The sequence below is a fragment of the Podarcis pityusensis genome (assembly GCF_964106645.2).
Source record: "Podarcis pityusensis genome assembly, chromosome: 1".
Lineage (NCBI taxonomy): Eukaryota > Metazoa > Chordata > Lepidosauria > Squamata > Lacertidae > Podarcis > Podarcis pityusensis.
The window spans coordinates 107,791,103-107,817,169 of NC_138028.1; the positions used below are offsets into that span (position 1 = coordinate 107,791,103).

The 26,067-nt window shown below is 41.0% G+C and overlaps 1 protein-coding gene across 7 annotated transcripts in view; it reads right to left on the reverse strand.

The window, feature by feature from the left end:
- Positions 1-26,067, reverse strand: part of BAZ2B (bromodomain adjacent to zinc finger domain 2B) — a 183,808-nt gene that overhangs the window by 101,932 nt on the left and 55,809 nt on the right. For 2 of the 7 annotated variants that reach the window (XM_081004895.1, XM_081004890.1), the window contains exon 3: positions 3,369-3,442. The exons of 2 other annotated variants lie outside the window; for them this stretch is intronic. The gene's annotated coding sequence lies outside the window, so the exon portion shown is untranslated. Of the gene's footprint in view, positions 1-3,368; positions 3,443-8,168; positions 8,464-26,067 lie in introns of those variants that run through there. 3 more of the 7 variants (XM_081004896.1, XM_081004891.1, XM_081004892.1) reach the window with 2 other exon arrangements.

Sequence of the window (26,067 nt, forward strand, 5' to 3'; positions counted from 1 at the left end):
CTTAGGAGGGGTTACAGGTCCTAGATTTAATTTATAGCATCTAATGGTAAGGATTTGCTGAATCAACAAATAGAACTGGAATATAAAAAAGGGAGGTATGAGGAGGTCCGGGGAAATAAGTATAAGGAAGATAGGTTATGGAAACTTAATGTCCTTTTAATTGTTTTATTTGGTATGTTTTTTTTTGTTTTTTTTTCCTTTGGTTATATTTTTTTTTAAAAAAACTTTATTCTTTTTCTTTCTGTATTCTGTATTTTTTGTATTTATTTTTTTTTGAAACTTTAATAAATATCATTTTAAAAAAAATTAGAAAAATAAAAAAATCTCTGGCAGCAGAGGCCTTGCAGAATTGCTGGCAGCTGAAATAAAGAATGTCCTGGGACAGACAGACCAACAATAACCTCACATATTCATACAATTATATCCCCAAATCATGCCACTAAACTAAAGCCACTGACAGGGTTGACGTTCACTCGTTCTCTGCTACTACTGCTCTTTAGGAAACAACTTGCATTCCAGTATTTGGGAAACAGCTTACAGGACTGGAGAGAGGGGGACGGCGGGAAACAGCACATTGCTATTTGAAGTTAGTAAATTCATGCAGGCTATCTGTAACTAAATGTTGCTGAATCAATAGCTGAGATAACATCTTTTCATTTTCTTCTGCATAGCTGCCAGGGCGCATTTACAAAGCAAAACTAATTTTCCAGCTGCTTCAACAAGGCCTTTTGGCCCTGCACTGGCAAATGACCATAGATTTGACTTTCACCTGTTCTCTCTGCCATTGCTGCTTTTCAGCAAACCTGGCCTATATATGTCCTACAGTTTGTCCCTGATCACACTGTAGGCCAATTTAGTCTCCAAGACCTCATGGCTTCCTGACACTTTAGCTTCAAACAACATGCAACTACCAAAGAGGGATCCCAGGAAAAATAATATGCTTACAGTGTGTTCCTATGCATGTCTACTCAGAATTAAGCCCCAATGAGTTGAATAGGAGTTAGTGCCACGTGTTAAAGAATTGCAACCTTAGATTACTTTTAAAAAGAAAGAAAATCCTACTCATGTTTGGAACTTAATCTAGAGCTTTGAGATCTGTATCTCAACCATTAAGAATTATTTATTACCTTTGGTTTGCAATGCTTTGGTTGCGTGTGGAGGTCCCCAAGCCACCCCTCAAAATAATTCACAAATCACACGTAATTTTAGTTTAAGGTTTTTGGCACTATTTTGGCCACAACTTTATTAAAATACAAAATCTGTGAGTGGTTGCTTAGGCATTGGTTATGACTATCTGTCCCCCCGCCTGGGACAGAACTGACTATCCGAACTCCATCGGACGCCAGTGAAGGGAAAACAATGTTGGGGATCAGTTGAGCTGAGCGACAGTCCCTCACCGCTCACCCAACCAGCTCCCCAAGGCTTGCCGGCCCTGGTCCCATTTCAGGGATTGGACAAAATCGTGGCAAGCCCCAGGATTCCTTTAACGGAATTTCCTTCCAGCACCATTGGAGGGGCAGGCACAGCCTATCCTGACCCCTCCACCACCAATTTTTATAACCAGTGCCTAACCGCAACCTTACAAGTTGTGACTAATTGCTAAGTAGTAGGCAAAAACCAGATGGCACCAGCCAATCAGCCAAATGGCAAAATTCCTACTAGGCCCCTGCCCCAAGGCAGACGACCCCATGACAGGCAAAGCAAGGTCAACCGGAACACAGGGCGGGCGGGCGGGCGGGTGATCCGATGCATACATGCAATTTGGCCCAGCAACCCGGTCAGCCAATCGTTGTGCCAGGCCATAACCATTAACCTGCCTGGCAACAGAGGGCTGGCCTGGGAGCCCCTACCGCAACCCGTGCTCTCATTTTAGGGAGAACACGCTTTGCTGGTAGAGCAAACCGAAAACAGGTACCGGTATTTTCACACTTCAGCTTGAATTAGCCTGAGTCAGTTTTAAAACTCTGAAGAACAACACAAGCAGCATAGAAATTTTTTGCAGGGTTTGTTTGTGTGACACAAAGCTCCTCTAAAAATTAAAACAGCGTTTCTATTCTCACGAAGCAATGCAGTTTTTAAATTAAGGCACAATGAATGAATAAGTAAACACAGTGCCAGGCTTCAGCCTCAAAACCACTTACTCTGAAGTAGCCACGGTAACTTCACCGGAACGTCTCCGGAGTCAGCAGACTGAACAACTGTGGTCTACATCTGTCTAACTGTAATTTAAATTGTGAAATGTCCCAACAAACAATGATGTGCTAACATCTTTTTCCTTCTTCTACGAAGTTGAGTTTCCTGCATTCAAAACAGGGGGGTTGAAGTATTCTTCACGTAGCTTTGGCATTGTCACAGCAAACCTAGGCAATGAGTTGCTTGGCATTCTGTGTTTGGCTTGTTTTTCCTCACACAAAATATTGGTGTTGTTTTAACAAGTACAGTCATTGGTCTTTTCATCCTCTAGGAGTTAAGCAAATCCCATGTTGTTATAAACTATAGTGGTGACTCGGGCCAGGCCAGGATAAAATCCGAACACAGGGAAAAACCTGTAATTAACATGTTCAAGGAACTAAAAGACGCACAGAAGTAGGAAGGACTGCATACATATTTGCTTGCTGGTACAGGCTATAAAGTCCCAGCAATCTGCTGCTGCCTCAAATATTGCCAGAAACATAAATTGTGTAAAGAACCTCCCTCCAAACATAACAATCAACATGAACTCTATGTCAGAAATTAAATTGGACAAAGGTTAAACGTCTGTTTACACATAATGCATGCCAATATGTATTTGCGGGGAAAAGGCTCGAAGGGTCTGTCCTCCCTCTAATCATATCCAATAAAACTTATGAAACCTTATACGCCTGAAAACTGTATGTGACCAGTGAGTTGTTACACTGTTATGTAGAGAGGAGTTTGGGATTTCAATGCTAAATACTATCCAAATTCACTATCTAAATGAAAACATTGAATATGGTGTTTCTAACTGAATATTATGATGGGTGGCAGGAATTCAGACTGATTAAACAGTCAAGATCCTTCCAGTTCCTTGGAAATTCCATTCTTTTCTGAAGAACCATTTATTATTTAATATTCAACAGTGGCGAATATGAAATTAATCAATCCATTTCACTTTATCCATTAGGCATTCTAACCTCCACTTCACCATGACAGGGACGAGTAACGAATTCCAGTTACTATTTGTCCTTCTTCCTTATTGTACAAAATCTATACAATAAAGCTTTAAATGTTTCATAATCAGTGAAACTGCTGAGAGGGATCCATCTCTATGGAACCCTGTTTCTATTTGTGGTGCCATGCCAAGCCCTGGAAATTACACATCAAATTGGCTTTTTCTGTCAGTGACTCACCAGGCTTCTTTTAAGTCGGTGTCCCAGAAAAAAGCTAGTTTGCCATGACCTACTAGTCGATCCTGACCAAGCACCTAGGAATCAAATTAAGTGATTTAAAAATAAATAAAAAAGCAAAACAACCAGTCTCATAGTATGCCATGCTGAACCCACAAGATAGCTGCCCAACTCTCTACAGTTTAAGATAAATCTATAAAATGTTTCTGTGGCGAAGTTCAACCTTGTCTTCAATTTAGGGAGAAGCAGTTCAAAGAAAAAGAATGGAATGTCATTTTAACCCATTTTAACCTGAGCTTACCACACCCCTGATAATCAATACTGAGGATTTAAGTCCAAGCTCTTAGACTTAACCCAATAAAGATATTGTGGAAGGAAGTGAAAGAGAAGCTGAGGTGACTATTGGTATCTGCCTCTCTTCATACTATGAGAATGGCCGTCCTACTTCAGAGGGAGACAACCTCTGGCCCTCCAGATATTACTGGCCTCCAGCTCCCATTAGTCCCAGACTTTGTAAGCTTTGGTCAGAAATGATTGAGCTGTAGTCCAACAACATCTGGAGGGCCATCCCTGATTTACTTCAAACATTGCTTATTATAAACCATCTTACACAAGCAATAGTCATCCACTTTACTAAAGGCTGAATTGTTCTGCTATGTAGAATTTTGCAGTGCTCCTAACTCTTTATTAAAAACCCCTTAGAATTCCAGAAGACAAATACATTGAAAATATTAATATTATAGGGAAAATATTATAGGGAGAACATAGCATGACATCCAACCAATGAGAAATCTCCTTTTCTGTCCCTTACATCCTCCCTAAATAGGCTTCAAGGGTTTTTCCAATAATCCATATCAGATTTTGGGGGTGCACAGGGGACTCCAAGGGGGAGGAGAGGGAGAAGAAGTATCACTGAGCCAGCAGAAGGCCATTCCACTGGCAGACAGCCACCAATGGAAATCATGCATAGCAGTCGGTTCTTGAAATATATACAACACAGAAAAAGCAAGTGGCCAAATCTTCAGCTGAGAAGAAAAAAGCAATGCTAAACATACATCTAATTTCCAAAGCATAATGCTTGATATCCTGCACTTTGAACCCAGTAGCAATACTATAACAATACTATAATCCATTAACAATACTATATTGCTTTCATATTTTGTTTAGGATTTCAACTGACTAGATAATAGTGCACATAAACAGGACTAGGATGTATGTTTAAGGATGAAAGCTATTGCTCACAGCTAACTTGGTAGCAGAATGACAACAAGAATTAAATGCACTGTGTGTATTTAGTCCCACAGAACAAGGTCCTCCCAGCACCCACCCATGGAACCATGTAGGTGATTTTCTACTATTCTTCTTCCCTCCTTATTCTCCTGCACACTAAAACTATTCTGCTCCAGAAGGTTAGATGATACTCTTGACTAGGATGGAAGGGACTGTGTGGGACTGCATGGAAGACAAGGAATTGGAGAAAATCGTCTCTCCCCCCGCCCCCCACTTCTGCTAGTAGGAGCCTTCACTGAATCAAAGACCTTTGCATAAACAAAAGGACTTCTTCCATGAATATAAGGACACCACTGGATCCAACCAAGTTGTGTTTTTTTGTACTTGCATTTGGCAAAGTCTGCTCAAATGAACTCAGGTACCTGCTTGGTATTCACAAGACTTCTTGGTGAGCATATATGAGGAAAGCTTAGTTCTCTCCCAGTTTGTAATGTTGGTGCATGTATGTTGATGGAGCCTCATGCACATGATTTATTGTGTCGTTTCATATGCACTGTGGTCCCTAGCACCAGCCTTGGTTGAGAATAGCTTGGAAACTGAACTCTCTATAACCTTCCAAAAACAAGCACATATGTGAAAACAAGAGGGTCTAAGATCTGGATGAGAGACAGCTACCACATAAAACAACTGACCAAACGCAGAAGATATATCCTCACACAAAAGTCCCTTGGTTAGCTGGTTTGGTCACACAGTTCACCACAATCAAGATGAGCAAGTTAACATAATTTTTGCATGTATATACCTAGAAAGCATGTTTGAGCATGAACCACACATGTTCGGAATCTTACTTCACATTCTGAGCGGGACAAATTCATATTCGAAGCCAGATAATTATGATCTTTGGCAACAGCTCTACTTAGCAGCTTTTTAAAATTAGCTTTTCAATCATTGCTTTCAATCCAATAATCAAATCAAGTATGCTCAGTGTGCCTTTATTCTTATACCATCACTTACTTTCAAAATTCGTTTCCACCTGATCTGACAGTCTAATAGAACTTACTGCCTGATCCACATACTTACTTACTTAAACGTTTGCCCTGCTAAGTTCAATGGGGCTTATTCGCCAATGAAGTATGTGCGGATAGCACTACGGTCTTACACTGGAGCCAGAGGATCAACTGCCACATCCATCGCACTGCCAGACTTCCTTTCACCAGCAAGGTAGGAGTGAGGGCAGAGCATGGCTCTTATGTCCCTGTGTCCTCTTATGGGGTTTTTCTTTGTGCTTTACCTAATCCCACCCCAAAATTAGGAACAAATCTGAGGACATGACAGAACACTGGGAAGCCTACGGCACCTTTGGATCCTTCCCCCAATCCACCTGCTTCACATATCCTCATCTGCCAGTGAGACTAAGGGCAGGACTATACTACGGGCTCGATTTAACTAACCTGGCACACAAGTGGAAGCCATTGCAAGGGCTCCCCCAACACAATGGGGCTTTCCCTTTCTCCTTTCCCTGCATGCCCCCTGCCTCCCCACAATCTGTTCTGGGCGGTTCAGAGAACCCCCAGAACAACACAGAGCAGCGAGAGAGGGGGACTGTTCTGTCTGGCAAACAGAAATGCTTGTGCTTGTGGAACAAACAGAAGAGTGTGACACAGAATTCCTCCCTTGCTCATTCAAAGCATATCCAGCACCTATTTAAAGCACATGACCTCCCCAAAAGAATCCTGTTTCCCCTTCACAGAGCTACCATTTCCAACATCCTTAACAAACTATAATTCCAGGACTCTTTGGAGAAGTCACGTGCTTTAAATGTGTGTTGAATATGCCTTAAATGTACAGTGTGGAATAGTCCTAAGACCATGGACGTTGCCTGCCCAGGTGCCACAACCCCCTGCCACCCCAACTTTATGGAAAGAACCAGACAAGACAGAATCATGCCACAACTTTAACGATTACAGATGCAAGAGGTTTGGCATAGGCATTGGATACAACCATTGACATCCAGTCCTCCTGCTGGAAGTATGCTATGTACCTAGCTCCCACCTGGGTATCTAGACAGAAGCAACTCCTCCCAAATGCCTTTAATAGGATGCCTCTTAACTTTGGACAGAAGGCAGAGGCTACAACCTCCCAACTAACACTAAGGCTTACCCAGTGCCTAAACCACCAAGAGTTGTGACAATTGCTATGAGGTAGGCAAAACTACCAGCCATGGCCAATTGGTCAGATACAAAAAAATCTGCCCAGCCCTGAATACGGTGACCAACAATGTCCATAGCAAATTCAAACACAGTATAGATTGCCAATAACATGAGGATGGGTGGGAAATCTAAATAGGAACTGCCTGCAGAGGAAGAGGCAAGCAGTCTTATACACCTGTGGAGCGGACCCAAGTGAAGCATGCCGGTTAAGTTGGACCCATCCTACAGGAAGAGCTTCCCTCACAGCCGGACTGCAATTGGCCAATTTGCAGGCAGGCTTCTAAAATAGCAGACCTTTCATATCACCTTAGGATAAGGAGATCTGCTGTATCCTATGGCCACAGCGACCAAAGGTTGCTGGGTTGCTTGACTGATTTTTAAAAAGTTGTTCATTTTAATTTGGCATGCACCCAGTGGCATCAATGGCAAATATTCTTCCATGTAGCACTATGTAATATTTCTCCTATGAACTTCTGTTTGGCTTTGAAATAATATAAATCAGCTAACATTTGCCCCTCAATGTCCAAGCTTTTGTTGGTTTTGGTTTTTTGGGGTTTTGGTTTTTTTTTTTTTTGCTATACAAAGGAATGTGTGAATTATGGTTACGAACTGAATGAAAATTAAGCATGTTTAAGTCCTGTTGTCAGTAAGAGAATAGCACTATCAATTATCTCTTACTGAAATTAATGTGACGATGCGGCTTAACTTTTGGCTGGATATATTTGGATATTCAAAAGGCAGTATGACATACAGGTGACCAAAGCGAAGTTGTATATACCTGCCACCCTACTTTTCCAAATGTATACTGGCACAGTACCATGTAAACTACATGGAAATCAGTGTAACAACCACTTACATGCAAAATTAAACCTAATCCCAAAAAAAGGATCATGCTTTAGAATTCTAACAGATGCATAAAAAGCATTCCACAAATGAAAATATAACCTACTGCCTAAAAATGCCATGTCTTTTTCAGCTCAAATAACATGGCAAGTATTTTCCAGTGACTCTTCCTAACAATATCCGGTATTTCTTTTTTTATATACCTCAAATGCAAGTATCATTAGCACACAAGTTGTGAAAGGCAGGTAGATGGATTTTAAACATTACAACACAAAGACAAATTCAGACATGCTTGTATTAAAATATTTTTTTCAGCTCCTAAGTATTGCAGAGGTTAAACAATTTCCTTACTTTAAGAAGAAGAAAACAATCAGGAGAAAGCTGCTGTAAAATGAAAGCTTTTAACCCACATCCCATAAACATTTTAAACTGACAATTCCCTGGTTAATTTTTTTAAAAAGAAAAACACTGAGCACTCTTCCCTTCACAGGCGAACAGAGATGTAATAAGAACAGCTTACTGTGGATAGTGGTTTAATCAGGAAGTAGCCATTATCCTTTCGATACAGAACAGTGACAGCACTCCAGAACAACAAGCCGTGATATTTCTTTTTTTCAGTTCAGAGGAATGGAAGAACACATACTATTGTATCCCAGTTTTACTGACCCCAGAGGTCAGCAGATGTCTATTATCAAGAGCTGCAAAGGAAGCATAATCCGAAGGCAAGCATTTACAACGCTCTATTTCTGGAAATACCTAAAATCTCTCTAACACAACCTCTCTCTCCCTGTGTTACTCACAAAACATGGCTGTCTTATTCAGAGATTAGCAATTATTGTAATGAGATACTGCCGGAGAGGGTCAAATAGTACTTCCTGCAGTTTACACATCTTGATTTCCTGGTAAACAAACTGAAAGGCAGGTGGAGCACTTAAGATCACCAGTAAACATCCAAGCTCATGTGACCAAAACCAGCCCAGGTGAAGTATGTACCTTGCAAAATATAAGGTAGAAATTGTTCTGCCTGAACTGTGGCGACACCCTGCCTGAAACAATTAAAACAAAGCAAAACTACGATCAAATATTTCTCTCTCTCTTTGGAAAATGGATAGTAGCACACACACCCCTTTGCCACAGTAGTAAAGTCTTTTAAAATTTAAATAAAGCTTAAATGTGTACTAGGAACAAAAAGGGGGGGGAGGAGAGAGAGAGACTGCCAACTTCTCAGAGAACAAGGAAGCTGTATCCATTTTACGACAGAAAGATCCACAAATATGTCTTTCTTCAGAAAGCCTTTGTACAAATATAAACACAATGTGAAATATCATATATGTGGGACATGTATCTTTCTGCAGAAACGGATCCATGAGCGCATAGGATGTACAGTGGTACCTCTGGTTACGTACTTAATTTGTTCCGGAGGTCCGTTCTTAACCTGAAACTGTTCTTAACCTGAAGCACCACTTTAGCTAATGGGGCCTCCTGCTGCCACTGTGCAGCCGGAGCACGATTTCTGTTCTCATCCTGAAGCAAAGTTCTTAACCCGAGGTAATATTTCTGAGTTAGCGGAGCCTGTAACCTGAAGCGTATGTAACCTGAAGCGTACGTAACCCGAGGTACCACTGTATAATCAAATGAGGTAAACATCCTGAAGCGTGGTTTAAAATGGTACCAACATGAAAATGAATATATAGAAAAATGTAAAACCATGGAGCTGAAGTGCTTCCAGTCTTCAGTGCCAAGGTAGGGTACTCACCCACATTACAACAAAAGCATTGCAAGTTGCTAATAAACTGTCCCAAATGTAGCACCACAGGTAGAAAGCAAATGCACACGGCAACCCATACCAGAGGTGCCTGACCAGATGACCTAATGTAATAAACCAATCAGTTTCAAGATCATGCAGAGTCAAAGAGACACAGGTCTCACTGACTGGAACTTTTCAAAAGTGTCACTGGCAGTTGAAAGGGGAGTTGACTAGTATTACAACTAAAAAGTGCATCGGATGAAAACATTGTCAGATTTCCCAAACAAACGCAGAGAACAGTACTAAACGTTAACTTCTGCACTGGATTCATTTAAAAGTGTTTAAGCGATACTGAAGCAAGCAGTCTTACCTCTTCTTCAGTATAACCTTTAAGAACAAGCACTAAGCACCGGATTGCTCTATGGGAAAAGCTGTACAACTGGCAAGCATCTTAACCGGCTTAACTGACTTGTGTAATATCATCACCATTGCATTGTACAATCTTCACCAACATCACTTATCATGGTGGAGACAGGGAAATGTAAACTATATTGGCATCACAACATTCTGAGATCATGGTTTTATTATGTGCCTCCCCACACCCCACACCCCAGGAACATCCATGGAAAAAGCCAGAAAAATAAGAGCCCTAAAATTTAAGTATGTTATTATACATTGTTCCATATCTCCTTCAAGTTTTTCAGTAAGTTGAATATTTGAGCAGGGCAGGATTGGTTTATTGAAGTGATAAGTCATACCCAGATTCGACCTATTGAAATCAATATCCGTTGATTTCAATGGACCTACTCTGAGTGTGATCAAAGTTGAATATCACATATGTTGCTTATATGCAAAATATGTTTCTTTGTGTATGTGGGGTGTGTGTATTTATTTGTGTTTTACATTGATATCCTACCCTTCCTTCTAAATCAGCCCTGGGTGGCGAACACTTCAGCGATAAGAATACAGTTTAATTAACATAAGGTAAAGGTAAAGGGACCCCTGACCATTAGGTCCAGTCGTGACCGACTCTGGGGTTGCAGCGCTCATCTTGCTTTATTGGCCGAGGGAGCCGGCATACAGCTTCAGGGTCATGTGGCCAGCATGACTAAGACGCTTCTGGCGAACCAGAGCAGCGCACGGAAACGCCGTTTACCTTCCCGCCAGAGCGGTACCTATTTATCTACTTGCACTTTGATGTGCTTTCGAACTGCTAGGTTGGCAGGAGCAGGGACCGAACAACGGGAGCTCACCCCGTCGCGGGGATTCAAACCGCCGACCTTTTGTTCGGCAAGTCCTAGGCTCTGTGGTTTAACCCACAGCGCCACCCGTGTCCCTCTTAAATAACATAGAAATCATCTAAAACTAATAAAATGCAGCAGGAATATACAGAGTTGTAGTAGGAAAAATTACAAATTACAGATGAATGTACTGATAAACATTCATCTTCATCCTGGCCCTCACTGTTGGATGAAGGGAACTCCCAGTGTGGTTTCTATCAACGTCTTTAATGCATAAATCAGATCAGTACATAGGCAAGACACAGGTTACAAGGTGCAGCAGATGCGTAAGAGGTATGATACATGGCTAAATGCAAGCTAAGACATCAATGAAGATGTTGAAGAACAGGGCAGACAGAACTCTTAATGTGGCAAGCAGCCAGTCTCCCGGCACTGGGCAAGCAAGTGGATACTCCTTCAAGTGATCTGGATCTGAAAGGTTGGTTTGGACCAGCTCTGGGGTCTTTGTGTCCTCAGAGGTGGTGTTGACACTGGTTCACTTTCTGATTTACTCTTAGTCACATCTCCCAAAGGAGGAGGCTCCTTACTGACAGGAAGGGGTGCCAGGGGTGGACCACAGAAAGAGGTGTTGGGCTTTTTCCTTCAGCCAGAACTCAGTTCCTGCACCTCTCAGGTGGGGGCCATTGCCATGATAAGAGAACCAGGGTGAGTTATGGCACCTCTCTTTAAAGGAACAATAGCACTGGGGAGGTGTCTAATGTCACAAGGTCTGAACACTCTTCTTCCAAACTGTTTGGTTTCCTCCCCTGGATTTTAGCTTTCTACGGCCCCCTCCCTCAGCCACATCAAGGGGTTCCCCAGTCACCTCCCCCATCCCACTAGGATCCTCTCCAGGGTTACCCAGCTCCCACTCCCTGAGGTGCTCCCATTCTTCCTTGGAATCTGACCATCTCTTCCATGGCACCCCCATGGGACTCGTGACAAAAACTGTCATCATTTGAAAGAAAGAACTTCCAAAGGTGGGGCAAGAACAGCAAGATACCTGTATGTATCTGATAGAGACGGGCAGGGACTCATTATGAATCAGTTCCTCCATAAAACATGACTTGGGAGTACAGAGCATCTCTTTGGAGCTCCTTGTTCCAGGATTCAACCTGTTTTATTATATTTATATATCAGCTGCCCTTCTGAAGCATCCCAGGGTGGACTGTTTTACACACATAGGACTGTTTTACACACAAAAAATAAAATACTTAAAATCACAGAACTGAAAGCAATGACATGGCACAGGGGTTGCCAGTGTGGTGCCCATGGGCACCCATGCACCCATAGAAGCTTTCATTGATGAAATCTCCCTGATGATATTAGGCATGTAAGAAACTTTCTCTCATACAATGGTACTTCTGGATACGAACAGGATCCGTTCCGGAGCCCCATTCGCATCCTGAAGTAAATGTAAGACGTGACTGCGGGTCACATTTTGCCACTTCCGCGCATGCGTGTGACGTCATTTTGAGCGTCTACACATGCGCGAGTGGCAAAACCCATAAGTAACACACTCCGTTACTTCCGGGTCGCCGCAGAGCGCAACCCGAAAATATTCATCCTGAAGCTACTTCAACCCGAGGTATGACTGTACTGTACAGTAGTCAACAGAACAGGTTGTGGGGATGTGTGCTTGGTTGTGGTTTGTATGCATGCGTGTGAAGCCCTCAACAGTTCGCCCAGTTTGTAAATGTGCCCACAGGTACAAAAAAGTCTGATGGCACATGACATAAATATCAGCGCAGCTAGAACCCAGAGGAAACGTATATTCCCAAAGCCCGGGCAAACAAATCATCATCATCATCATCATCATCTATAATGGACATGTAAAAATTGAAAGCCAGGGGTGCAGGGGGATTTCAACCACACATCTCCAGGGACAAGGTTCCACAGTTGAGGGAGGAGCTGCCAAAAAGAAGACACTGTTGCAGATGTACAGCTGTCACATTCTTACAATGCTAATTCCTACACCTACCCAGTTCTGTTAGCATAGTAAGGTTGTGATTAAGGTTGGAGGAGAATTTTCACATTTTGAAGTAAACTGATCACACCTTCTGGGCTATTACATGAATCAGAATGAATTATATATATTCAGAGCTCAATACATTGAGATAAATAATAATATATTTAATGATAAGGTATGTATTTAAATAGGTTTTTGGGGGTAAGGATTTAAGAAACATTTTCAGATTAATAGAAAAATGGGGCAGGACAGACTTAGGAAGGAACACATGGAAAATTAAAATGGACTGGACTGGACTTAGACTGATCTGTACACATCAGGACTGATGTTTACTACCAACTTTGCTTCTATTTCCATGGTGAAGAGCTCTTACCTAATGAGTGCTCTTTGTGATGCATAACTGCACAGCCGAATTATTTGCAAAATTATTCACCTCCTATCGGTGTTTTTAATGCAAGGGACAATGGCGAGTTCATTCTCACAAGAACTCCACCCTCTCCTGGAAGCCACACTGCACCCTCCTGTTTGCCTGCAGTAGATTTACTTATACGTTGTTGGTCTAGCAAAGCAAATTAGAATTGTATCCTTCATTGTTAATATGATTCATTCCAGTCAGTTTCAGAGACTGAAGTTTCGAAGCAACCTATCATAAAGCAGAACCTCACGTTAAGACTCTACAGTGGCATCAGTCTCCCACCATAATGTGTTAAGAATGCATCCATGTTATTCAGTGCACACCAATGGCTATTTTGAAATATTAAGAAGATAATGCCACAAATTGTGTGGGCTTTTAAGCATGCCATCATTAAACCTAAATAATAATAAAACATCACAATGAAATTTCCGGCCAGAAGAAGGAACAAGCATGAAACAAGGAGGAGGTGGCGTTTATGGGGAACGCACTTGAGAGGTGCCCTGTGGGTGGGGAGGTACTGCCCATGTTTGATGAAGCAACAGCTAACTCATTTTCAGGGGAAATAACCTGAAAAGCCAGTTTCTATGGAGGTGCTGCTTCCATAGAGACACATCTGTATGCATTTACACCAAAACCTGTGCACATGACATAGTATGCACCCACTGAGACACAGTACTATCAAATGCTGTAAATATGTAGGCTTAGGCACAAGGATTGCTGCACCAGAGCAATGCAGCAAACTCTATTATCATTGTGCTGGCCCTGTGACGTGACCTATGACGATGAATAAGCACAACTAACTCAGGATGTTGTTGGTACAATATACGTCTTTGGCCACAATGACTCACATAGGCATCATAAGTCATCAAGTCCCTGCAAGCCCAACAAAATATGCTTGTGTTGGCGTTAAAGACACTTGTGCTTAACAGCTTAGTAATCCAAGTCTGGGCAGACATTATAGATTTTTGTATGTGTGCAATAAAGCTGCTATTATTAGGGGTGGGCATGTTCTTCCTTTCCTCCTGCTCACATCAGATTGGCGCAGTTATGAGCCAAGTTATTATTTTTTAATGAAACAAATTAGCTTGTTTTCTAAGCCAACCTGTAGTCACCTCTCCTACACCAGTGCTCCCTGATCCCCATCTGCTAGCCCAACACCAGGTTTCCAAGGCATAGGAGGCAAAGGTTAGTGGTATTTTCCAAGAAAAAGAGGTGCCAGAACTCACCATGAACGCCTCCCCTGTTCTCTTATAATGGCAATGACGCCCAACTGAGAGGTACCGGAACTGAGTTCCATCAAGTTCTGGCTGAAGAAAAGCCTGGGCAATGGCAAACATGAGGGTAGGGGGCTGAAGGGGACAGAGAAGTACCTCTACCAGGTTATCTTGGAACATGAAGGAGTTGCTGCTGCATTCCTTCTGGGGATCTTTAAAAGTGATATGCAACCTTCCCCAACCTCATTCCCTACAGATGTTGTTGAGACTACAACTCCCATGGCCACCTCCCTGACCACTGCTCCCTGATGGCTAGGGCTGACGGATGTTGGGAGTCCAAAAGCACCTGGGGGGCACCAGGTTAGGCAAGGCTGCTCTAGAGGCTCCTGTCAGATCACAGGGGTCTCTGAGGCAATTATCCATCTCCTCATGGAAGCAAGGTTAATGGCAGCGGAATATGACTCTGCATACTCCAAGGAACTAGCAGGCTAAAGTGAGCACTCATCCAACACTCATCCCGCCAGGAAATGGACCATCACTTGGGGGTGATCTCCCGTTTCTCAATGGGAAGCTGCCTAGAAGAGGCAGTAGAACACATCTCCATTATAATCTGTTTACTTTCCTGCTGGTCTAGCATCTCAGGTCAGTGGCTCAGTCTCTGCCAGATGGTAGGCCTTGGCAGGTGCTGATTAGGCGGACCCTTGACACCAGCCTTGACTTAAAAGTACAGTCATACCTCGGGCTGAAGTAGCTTCGGGATGAATATTTTTGGGTTGCGCTCTGCGGTGACCCGGAAGTAACGGAGCACATTACTTCCGGGTTTTGCCACTCGAGCATGCGCGGACGGTCAATATGACGTCACACACATGCGCAGAATCGGCGAAACGCGACCTGCGCATGTGCAGATGCACAGTTGCGGCTTACGCTTACTTCAGGATGCGAACGGGGCTCCGGAACAGATCCCGTTCGTATCCAGAGGTACCACTGTATTTTTATTCTCATATGGAATATTGTTTCAAGCTTCTATACTAACAACTCCCCATTTGTGTGCGTTCAGCACATGCACAACCACTGCCGCATTTGCCATTTTCAGTACCAGAAGAGGGTGGGGTAGAATGGGACAAATGGGGCAGGCTGATGCACACGGTGCCTCAGAATGCAACCCCCATGTAAATGGGGAGTTGCCAGTATTGAATTATGATGATTTATTCCCACAGAAACAGAGGCAATCCTTTCAGGAATGGTGCAGTCAGAAGTACCCAGATGTCGGGGGGGGGGGGGAATTATTCATGTATGCAACTACAGCAGCTTGGGTTTTGCTAGCCCCAAAATGGCGAGTGAGTGAGGTCCCCAATAAGGATTGGCAACTTAAAATGATAGAATATGCAGAACTAGCACGTCTAACAAATAAAATAAGAAAGCAAGAAGATGAAGTATATAAAGAGGAGTGGAAATATTTGTGGAGTATTTGAAAAATAACTGTAAACAAGTGTAAACGTTAGCAGGATTGAGATGAATTCAACAATGTAAATAAAGGGAGAATAAAGGGAGAAAATGAATTAAATGGATATATAAGAATATGCAGGAGTGGTGGGAAAATTAAAAGAACCAGGGAAGGGAAAGAAGGGAAGTTGCTGAATGTATTATTATAAGGGGTGGTACTAATGGTTGAAAGGTATATTTGAATGTGAGAATTGTAATAGTGAAAATCATAAATAAATATTTTTTTAAAAAGAATTATTATTTATTTTTTATCTGTAATCTATGGAAACGTCTATTAAGTTGGTTGGTGCTTAATATTATTGCTCTGCTTCTGCATTCTGGTATGACTAATTGCTAGGAACAATTAATTCAATTTTAACTAAATGCTAATTATTTGATATGTCTTATATTGACCTTTAATATGTTCTCAAGAAGAAGGATCCTGAAAAAATAATAGCAACTTTCAGCTTTAGTGCCACCATGTGGAAGGCACTTTAAATTACTCCAGGTGGTAGCTGTCATGTTATTACTTAGGGTGTTGTTGTTGCTGCTGCTACTACTACTTTAGTACATTTATATCCTGTTTTCGTTCCATCATGTAATTCAAGGCAGTACACATGATGCTTCCAGGAAGTCTCCTATTCATGCAGTGACCAGATTCAGACCTACTTAGCTTCAGCAAGCTGCATCATATCCCCTCAGACCATCCCTGGGGCAGCTGGACATTTGTGGCAGCACTGCATTCAACAGTGATCCACTGCATATGAATCCCATATTCTCAGCCACTGCATGAAGTCTCAGCCACTGCATGAAGTTAATGCAGCTGCCAAATAGCACCCACAACAAATCAGCGACTCTTTTGTAACAGGCTACAGAAAATTGGACATTTTGTATTTTTAAAAAATTAGTTGCCCAATAAAAAAGCATTGATTTACCCTACATCACTGTAAGAACAAGAATGGAATATTTGCACCTAAACAATGGGCTCAGAGGTGCCTAAGCTCAGAGGAGGGGTTGGGTTCCATGACAGAAGAAATGCAGGATATAAATGTAAGAAAATAATCCTACTGGTAACAAGGCAGTCCTCAACGGGTTTTGTCCTGTATCCCTATCACAAATCTTCAGAGTTGGATTTGAACTGGGAGCTCAGGGAGCATAAGAAATACGCCACACCATTTCTCAAGTCCGGCTGCGTGTGCTTCTGCCTTCTTTCGCGCTTCAGAATCAAGACATGGCAGGATAAACAATTTAGCACACGCTTCTAAAATTCCCACCCCCTACTTTCACTGCTTGCATTATTACTAGACCCAAAAGGAGCATTCAGATTTGTAGTTATAAATGTGGGCATTTATTTATTTTTTGTTATTTTACTACATATAAGGAAATTAAATTTCTATATCAGCTTTATACAAAGATGATAGAAAAAGATCATATTGGAATATTTGCTATTATATAGATTAATAAACCTCTGCTTGCTCAGACTGACAGCTTTCAGAAGGCTTCTAGCCTAAATTTGCCCCCACAGTACATAAAAAAGAACTGAATTCACGCTATCTCCCCTGTAATGCTAGTTAATTTGTACTGGATACTGTGTATTAAAATATTCATTAATATACAGCTCTTAAAAGCTTTAAGGACAGAAAAGGGGGGGGATACTGACTCAGAAGCTTTGTGTTTTTTTCTCCTGTAAAATGCATAAAAGACTGTGAAAAGCAGTAAATATATATCCTTTCATTTATCCATCAACAGAAAATAGACACGCAGCCTGTGAGAATACAATATTCATTTTGCTGCAGAAGAACAGACATTGCATAACAATGAGATTTGCTAATGAAATCAACCATCAACCTGGAATACATATGTATTAAACCAAGACCTCAGTGTCATTTTCTTTTTGCATCGTTTGTTCTTTCTCTGATTCCTCCCCCCCCCTTTCAGTATTTTGTCCTCCCTTCAGTTATCACGGCTTCAAATATAGCACTATTGTACGACAATGCGTAAATATTATAAAGCAAAGCTTTTTATTTTAACACTTTTCTCCTGTTAAATGTAGATGCCAACTGCATACGTTCTATCAGCATTGTTAATGTACAATTGAAGGAAAAATCAATGGGTGCTAAGGAGACAAAGGAGGTTTATTTCTCTGGAAAACTGTTGGGAGTATTTCTCATCAAAACTGTTTGCCATTTAGACTGTGTAGATGTACAAACATTAACTCTTAATAACTAAAAGAGCATCTTTCTATACTAGTTTGAATCAGCCTTTTGTGTTCCCTAAAAATTACAAATGGCTATAGTGAGGAAGTATAACATGCAATTACATTTTAATTCACTAATACACAAGACTATAACCATCTTATTCAATGTTAGTAAAATATTCCTAAAGATCCCATAATGCATGCAGTCTACAGCCTTTCTGCTGGGTGTATATGTAGCTGTGTATCTGAAAAATTAAAGAGTTCAAAAACGTTATTTTAAAATTATTTGCTTAAATTATTGATAAGCAACATTATTGCGCAGATGTGAAAACAGCAGCTCTTTAAGAAGTGATTCATTTCAAATGCACAACAATGCATGTTTTAGTTTTACTGAAATATATTGCTAGAGTGCATAAACTGGGTTTAATTAACCTGCACACCTAAGGAAATTATCGGTACATCCTTCTGTTGATGTAATTAATCCTAATTCATGGCACCAATAATTTCAGAGATAGCTGTATGGCTACTAACTAAGGGAGTAACTCATCAAGCATTGCTGCTGCTGCTGTAGGACCCTAACTCATACTGACATAGCTTGTGTAGGAGCCAGCACAAACACTGAAATTCATGGAGGAGCACTGGTTGGTAAACTGTAGCTGGGAACTAAAATGTCTCAGGTGTTGGCTGCCTTCATTTTTTCACTAGTCCCAATTCACACTTTAAGGCACTTCCACATTTTAAAAGCTACCGTGGTAGTGATAAACATTGGCTTGGTTGGAACAATCATCCATCTAAACCTTATTATTGTTTACAAGGTACAATTCATCGTATCGGTTATTTATTTTCTGACATTTCTATCCCATCTTTCTTCCATTATGGAACCAGTCCTAAGCCTGCTTTGCTTGAGCAAAGTGGTGCCCTCAGTCCGTACCCTGGGATCTTGTACAACCAATGGATATTGCTATTGACTCCACAACGTTTGCATCCTGGCATCCTATTCCTGAACACTTGTACTGTGGTATTAGCATAACATTATAGTCGCTTACAACAGAGTGCAAAAGTTGCTTCCATGGGCGCATCCTAACCAATTGTACGCTTGCTTGTGCAGCAAATTTTACGAATTAAGTTACAAGCCTGGTATTTCCTATATTACAGAATATTAAACTAGTTCTGTGAACCTATGTGTTTGTTTTCTTGAACAACCAACACCCCCCCAAAAAAATCTACATGTTAACCCTAAAAACTCCACCTTTCTTCGGTCTTGGAAGGCAGGAGGAATTTGAGGTGAAATTCAAAAGCAGTCTGTCAGATAGCATACTGGTTGTTCAAAGTTTTGTTGTTTGGTGGAATCCATCCCACTCACAGATGGGCTCTTGGCGAAGGCCCCAACAACACCATCAAGTCAACTCCAGAAAGTTGGGGTGGGTGAAAGGTGGAATGGAGGGCTGAAGAGGGGTGAGGAATATGCAAATATTACCTGCAGAAGGGATTTTTTTTTTTTTTACACATACTTACCATTCTTTTCGATTACATTCAGATTACCATTCTTTGCTGAGTACTCAGTGATTTTTCTTATCTTCAAGTCAATGCCCATGGTAGTGCAACACCAGGAAGGTCTGAATTGTGGTTTTTTTGAAACAGCGCTGCACAGTCTGAGGAAGCACAAATTGCTGAGGCTTTCTCAGCTTCCACAGGTCAGCAAACTGCAATATGAGCACACCTCAAAAAAGCACTCGCATCAAATTCCTTTAATGCAACCATGCTTCCTCACACTTCATGCACTCGGAAGTCAATCTTGCATTCCTTAAGGGTCCAAAGTTCTTGCCAAAGTCACAAAGGGCTGGGGGAGTTCAAGGATTTTTAATGTCAGTTTCATTTTTGTCAATTTTTTTTTTTAACTTTGCCCTTCACTCTCAAGCTTGAAGTTCAATGACAGCTGATAAGAGGCTTCCAAACATCTATTGTAAAGGCAGGTCCTTCTAATGCTCATTGAAATGCAACACATTTCAGGAAGAAGAAGAAGATGAAGAAGAAGAAAGTGACATAAATGAGTAATCTGAGTCACCATAACCAAATAATTTCCAGGCTTCTATTTTTCTCCCCCAAAGAAACTGGTTCAAACTACATTTACAAAGGAATGGTACACAGATAACGGTTAAATCGAATGGGCTCACATTCTGGAGCAAAAACTACAACCTCAAGAGTTTGAAAGAGAACAGATTTTAATGCAACAACCTTGACCCTGGAAAGCATGGGGTCACTTTCCTTAGTGATGAACTGTGATTGCTTTCTATAATTCTAACAATTGTCAAGTGGGATAAAGTGCAGCCCAGGAGGCTTATAGTTATGAAGGGCTTGCAATTTTAATTTTAACAATTATTTATTGCTCTGCAATATAGGTCAACCATCCAATTGAACATCCTTTACATGACGTTATATGCTCTTAGGGCCAAATGCAACTCCCATTGGCACCAATACTTCCACCACAGATTAAAGTAAGCAGATGGGCCCTTAGAAAATACAAGAGTGATATCAGTTTAAAAGATTATTATTACCTGAAGAGAAGAAGATTCTAAATTATCTAGTTAGAGAATACTTAAAAATTACATGAACCTGATTTACACAAATGTTTGAGGAATTATTCACGTTTCTGTATAATACATTAATCTTTCACAAAGCTACAGGTTAAAATCTGAATTATGGATCATAGTTCAGTGCTATGAACTGAGCTCAACATAATTTGAAGATGTTAAGATACAATGCTGAAACTACTTCCCTTTAAATGAATGGGACAACTCGGGAGCAGGTGTTTTGAAGCAAAGAGTAGTCCTGCAGGCAAACTCCTTTTTTAATTTGTTTAGAAAAATCTTTAGAAAATCTTTGTGTTCAGTTGTTCACAAAACCAAATTAGACCCTTTCTGAAAACAATCACAAGGCTTCCATGCACAAGTGCCTCTGTAGATATAGTCTGCATTCATATTTTCCAGATGAAGAAGGCATCATCTTTTGTACACATAAAATAATTCCTAAGTGCTTGCCTGAATCAATTATGGCAACTACCATAAAGCAGTAGCTCCATTAGGGGGTATATACAGGATTAAACATTAACAGTATTTAGTCTGATATTCTTGGTTTGGCATTTAGCTCTGATCTGGACTAATATAAGCCATTATAGTGTAACACACAGAGGATACCAAAGGATGACTAAAAGTTCTGAACGTGTTCACGGTACCATAATTTTCACCATCCCTGTTAGTCATAGACATTTTTATATTTGTACTCCTATATATTTTCTTTTCTTTTCTCTCCTATCCCACGGGTATTCAGGAGCAATGCTAGCTTTGGGGGATCTTGCCATCTCCTTTGTATATTTTTGTCCCTTTTTATTTTAATCATGAGACCAAGCTAAAGCACATTTCTAGTGCTCCCCCCTCTCCCCCCTTCTCATTTAGAAATGCAAGCACACTTAAAAGCTGTCGCTTAAAACATTTAGGTAATAAAGCAGGCTTATGCTTCTTTTATAATGAAACAGCTCAATTTGTCCTGAATTATGATGACTACTATTTGTCTACTTTTAAGGAATAAAAAGCAGGGGACAATTTATTAAAGCAAGAACATAACTCCTGAACACTGGAAGGTCACAGCCTGTGAGTTGAGCTGCTAGCAAAAACATCTCTGATGCTCCAGAGCTGCCATTTTTCTTCCTTGACAAAGACTCCATCTGCCACAGAGCCATTTACAGCCTCAGAGTCAGAATATCAATGATTTCCAACCATTCTGCAAGTCTGCTTTCACCTTGACATCACCTCTGTAACACATCTAAAACAGATGATACATACACATCTCTCTGCAAGCTCCACATCCATGCTTTATGCGGCTGATAGGCATTTAAGCCACTTCCCGATGAACCATTTTATATTCCCTGCCAAATTGGAGAAGTTTAAAACTGGAACAATTTTCTGCTATTACATTTTCCCAACGTGCTTTAAGACAAGTTACCGTTACCTAAGTTCAAAAAGTGGGGATGGGGATTATTTGAGCCCACCGGCATATTTAGGGCATGTTTGCACAAAATTTGGAAGAAGCAGGCAAGGGGCTCTGTGTGCTGATCCAGTGTATGCCATCCTTAAAGGTACCATAACATTCTGAACAGACTGCACATATCCTTAGGTGATCTGTGCAGCAAACTGAGAAATAGTGTGCCCATCAGTGAGTGCAGTTCACAAGGAAAAATACAAGAAGCCATGAAGAGCACGTGATTGTTCCTCAGTTATATCTTTTTACATGTGTTTATTAAAAGAAAAAAAGGATGGGAGGAAACATTCTGAAATTTTGAAGCTGTTTTGTGGTCTTTCTTGGTGCATGTTTTACTTGAGTTTTTATCTAGATTCTGACAACCTTGTTCATTTTTAAGGGACTTCCTGGGTCATTTTGAAGGGTGTTGGCTTTTTAGTGGTTGAAATTTGGCTGTTGCGCAGAGAAAATAACCGAGAAATCCAGAATTTTGGTGTAGCTGTGACTGGGCAGTAGTGTGTTCATTCTACTGCAAAAAGTAGTGGCAAAGACACATCCATGCTCTTCCTAACTCAGGTTTAATTTCATGACAAAAATGTAAACAACGAAAAGCTGCACTGCCAATTCAAATACAAATAAAACATGCCATTAGAATATCCACGCTGCAAGGTGGGGGTATTGTGGTTGAGAAAGCATGGGTTATTTTAGCCCTGCACAGTAAACTAGTGTTGTTGGGGGTGGGGTGGGGCGGAGAGCACATTATAAGGCACCTCCACTTTTGTTATCCAGTCTCTTGGTGCCGGGGTACTTTGGGAGAAATGCAGTTGGAGGCAGGCTTGTTTGAGGTCTGGGACGAGAGTCTTGTTAGAACAAATTTATAAACACAAACAAAAAAAGCAGCCAGTCCCTGGCAGCCCCCCCCCCCAGGTTAGTTTAGCCCTCTGAGGTCCAGGAGCAATTGTACCTGGCTGCCCCTCCTCCTCTGCATGGGCCTGGTTGGGGGACCTGTTGATTGTAGCAGCAATGTGGGGAATGGGGGGGGGGGGGCGTTTAGTTGCCTTTACACCCACGGGGAAAATAGGGAGATTCTTAGGAGTAGGTTGATGCTGCTGGTATCACCACTTAAATGGGCATATTCATGTCAAAGGCTTCAATCTGTTTTGCTCAAAAAACCTGAAAAGTGTTGTCTTTATGAAGTCTAAGTAATAAATAACCACAACAAATGTTCTTAGAATACACTTCTTGCTTTATTGTTTATTTATTTATTTTACCTAGAATTGATCCAAGCATGTGCATCTGCACCTTGGCTGCTTTAAATCTTAAATCTCTTTTGAACACCACTTCCCCATCTGAAATACCGTACCTGATCTTGCACTCAATACCAGCCTAAGACCAAATGACAAAAGACCTACAGGAACGTAACTGATTTGCAACTCACGAAACTCAAGTTGTTGGCACTGGGTGATAACAGGGCTCTTCTGCCTTTAATAGCCTGTATGGCACACAGATTATTAACAGGTTATACCTTTTCTAGTATGAAAATATAATTATGGGGAAACTTTCACCTGTTCAAATTATGTGTATCAGATGTCTTATTACTTTGTTGAGACCTCCAATTTATTTTTGAGCCTCCTCCCCACACGCCAAAAAGAATGCACAGTTGTGTACGGAAATACCCAATGTGTATGCAAATGTGTGTCCTCTTTTGTGAGTGGAACATGCACATACAGTATACTGGGATCAGAAAACCAAAGCATAAAGATTCAATCTAAATGTGCTTTGGATTATCATGTAAATGTCTATTAAAATGACAGTAGGCATATGTGCCTTTTATAGTAAATTATATACATTGTATTTCTGATGTTTGGGCAAGTATTTTAGAGTAACAATGTTTGTTGTTGATGATGATGATAAATCCACAAGAGTATGTAGGCTGCAATCAAGTTGCTATTTACCTGGAAGTAAGCCCCTTTGAACTCAGTGTGACTTATTTCTGACCAAATCTGTATAGATTGTGCTGTAAGGCAGCAATCCAATACACACTTATCCAGCAGCAAAAGCTGAACCCTGTATATATCTACTCAAAAGTAGACCATTTTAAATTTAATGGGACCTACTCCTAGTCTCAGCTATGTCTTCGAACTCAGTGGGGCTTACTTCCGAGTAGACATGGATAAAGTGTATTGTGCCTATTTCCTAAAAGGGATAAAGGATAGTTTTTCATTGCTTATTGTCGGCCAATGATTAGCATCTGTTGGGTGGAATAAGTAGTTTATAAAGCTTTACTGTACAGATGGCAATGAGAATGATTCAGATGTAAGCGGAATTTTCAGTCGCATCCTTTTATTTTTAAGACAACCTGTTTTTATTAGTTAAACAGCAGTAATATGTTTGAATATAACCTTGAGAATTCCTTTTAGCTGCAATTGCTTAGGAAATGCCAAAACCTTCCAAACAAATTGTTGTTTACAACAAAGTTTGTGTAACTTGCTTATGCGATAAATATGCTAAATAAATATAGGGAAGGCAGTTTTAAATGTTAATTTGTACAGACAGCAACTGGGTTGGTCTCTCTGCTGTATTTTAGGATGAAACAATCAGTGTTTCAGTTCTTCAAGAAATACATTCTGTTCTTCTGTTTGCAAATAAAGTTGCTGAAACTGCATGCCTAAAGAGGAATCAAGCAAAACATGGACAGACATAAGCCTCAGCACATATGGGGTGGAAAATTTGAATTTGATGGGTTAACAATCTCAAACCATGCAATCCTCTGCATGTCTACTCAGGAGTAAGTCCCATTGAGTTCATTGGGCCTTACTTCCAAGACTGCACTACCAGCCTTTTGTGTTGACACAAAATGAAAATTGTGCTTCACTCGTCTATTGCAAGAAAAGGAAAAAGCTGTTGGTTTTGTGTATGTGGGTTGTACAATGTGTTCAGAGTTTGTCAGGAAAGTTGGTAACACTGCCATGCCTAGCTACAGAGAAAAGAAAAGAAAAGAAAAGAAAAGAAAAGAAAAGAAAAGAGAATCTGGCTAAAGCTATGGGTCCCCTCATCATGAAAATGCACATAAACACATTCACATAAAATTCTGCATACAATTTATGCAATATGGGGAGGGGCGATCTTTTTTGTGCCTAGTTCATAGACCCACAGAAGCCCATTCATAGACCCCAGGGGCTTCATTGACTACAGGTTAAGAACTCCTGTTCAAAGTATGTGTTACCTAGACGTTATATTTTATTTGTTTTGAAATATTTGTATTTTATTCATATAGAATAATGAATATATCTACACACGCACACACACAAAATGACATGGTCTTTAAAACACAGCAAAGGCACAGCTCAACCCCCATGCCAGTCCTATTGGTGGATGACTGTAGAGCGGCAGGGCCATCACTGCATCTGCAGCCCTGCTCTCATGGCAGCAGCAGAAGGTTGGGGGAGGGCAAGACAATCAGGACATATGTTGACCCGACTGCCACACCAGTTCTAGGCTGGCGTAGCAATCAGGAATGATGTCGTTGCACGACAGCAGTGAAACCAGCTTGGAATCCAGCAGACTCTTAATGGACCTGGAGCCATCCAATGGTTACTGCGGTGGACAGCCCTCCAAAGGAGCAGTTTGGCGCTCCTGTGTCATTTCTGCCCGGACAGGAGAGCTAAGTGGAAGGACAAACCTCCATATACTCCAACCCCCTACACCAAGAGTTTGGATTGCTCTGTGATCGATTTGGCAAAGTTTGGCTTTTTTTTTTGTCCCAGTATCTAATTAACAGGAGCAAATGTTTCTCAAATATTTATTTCTTCTTCTTCTTTCTTTCACTCTCACGTAGCTGGCTAATGGGAAACATAACAGCATAATCAAACAGTTTATGTTGAAACCTTGTTTGTCATCTGGTGTTTTGCATAATGCACCTCAGATGAAGTAACCATGTAATATATGAATTCTCAGTTTTTGCACTTCAAAGTTTTGGTGCAAGGAAGGAGGAAGAGAAGGAGATTTGATATTTTAATGACTATACTATGCAAAAATAGTTTCATTCTCCATTGCCAATTTTCTCCTTTGAGCTAATCTGTATTCCTCAGTCACACAATG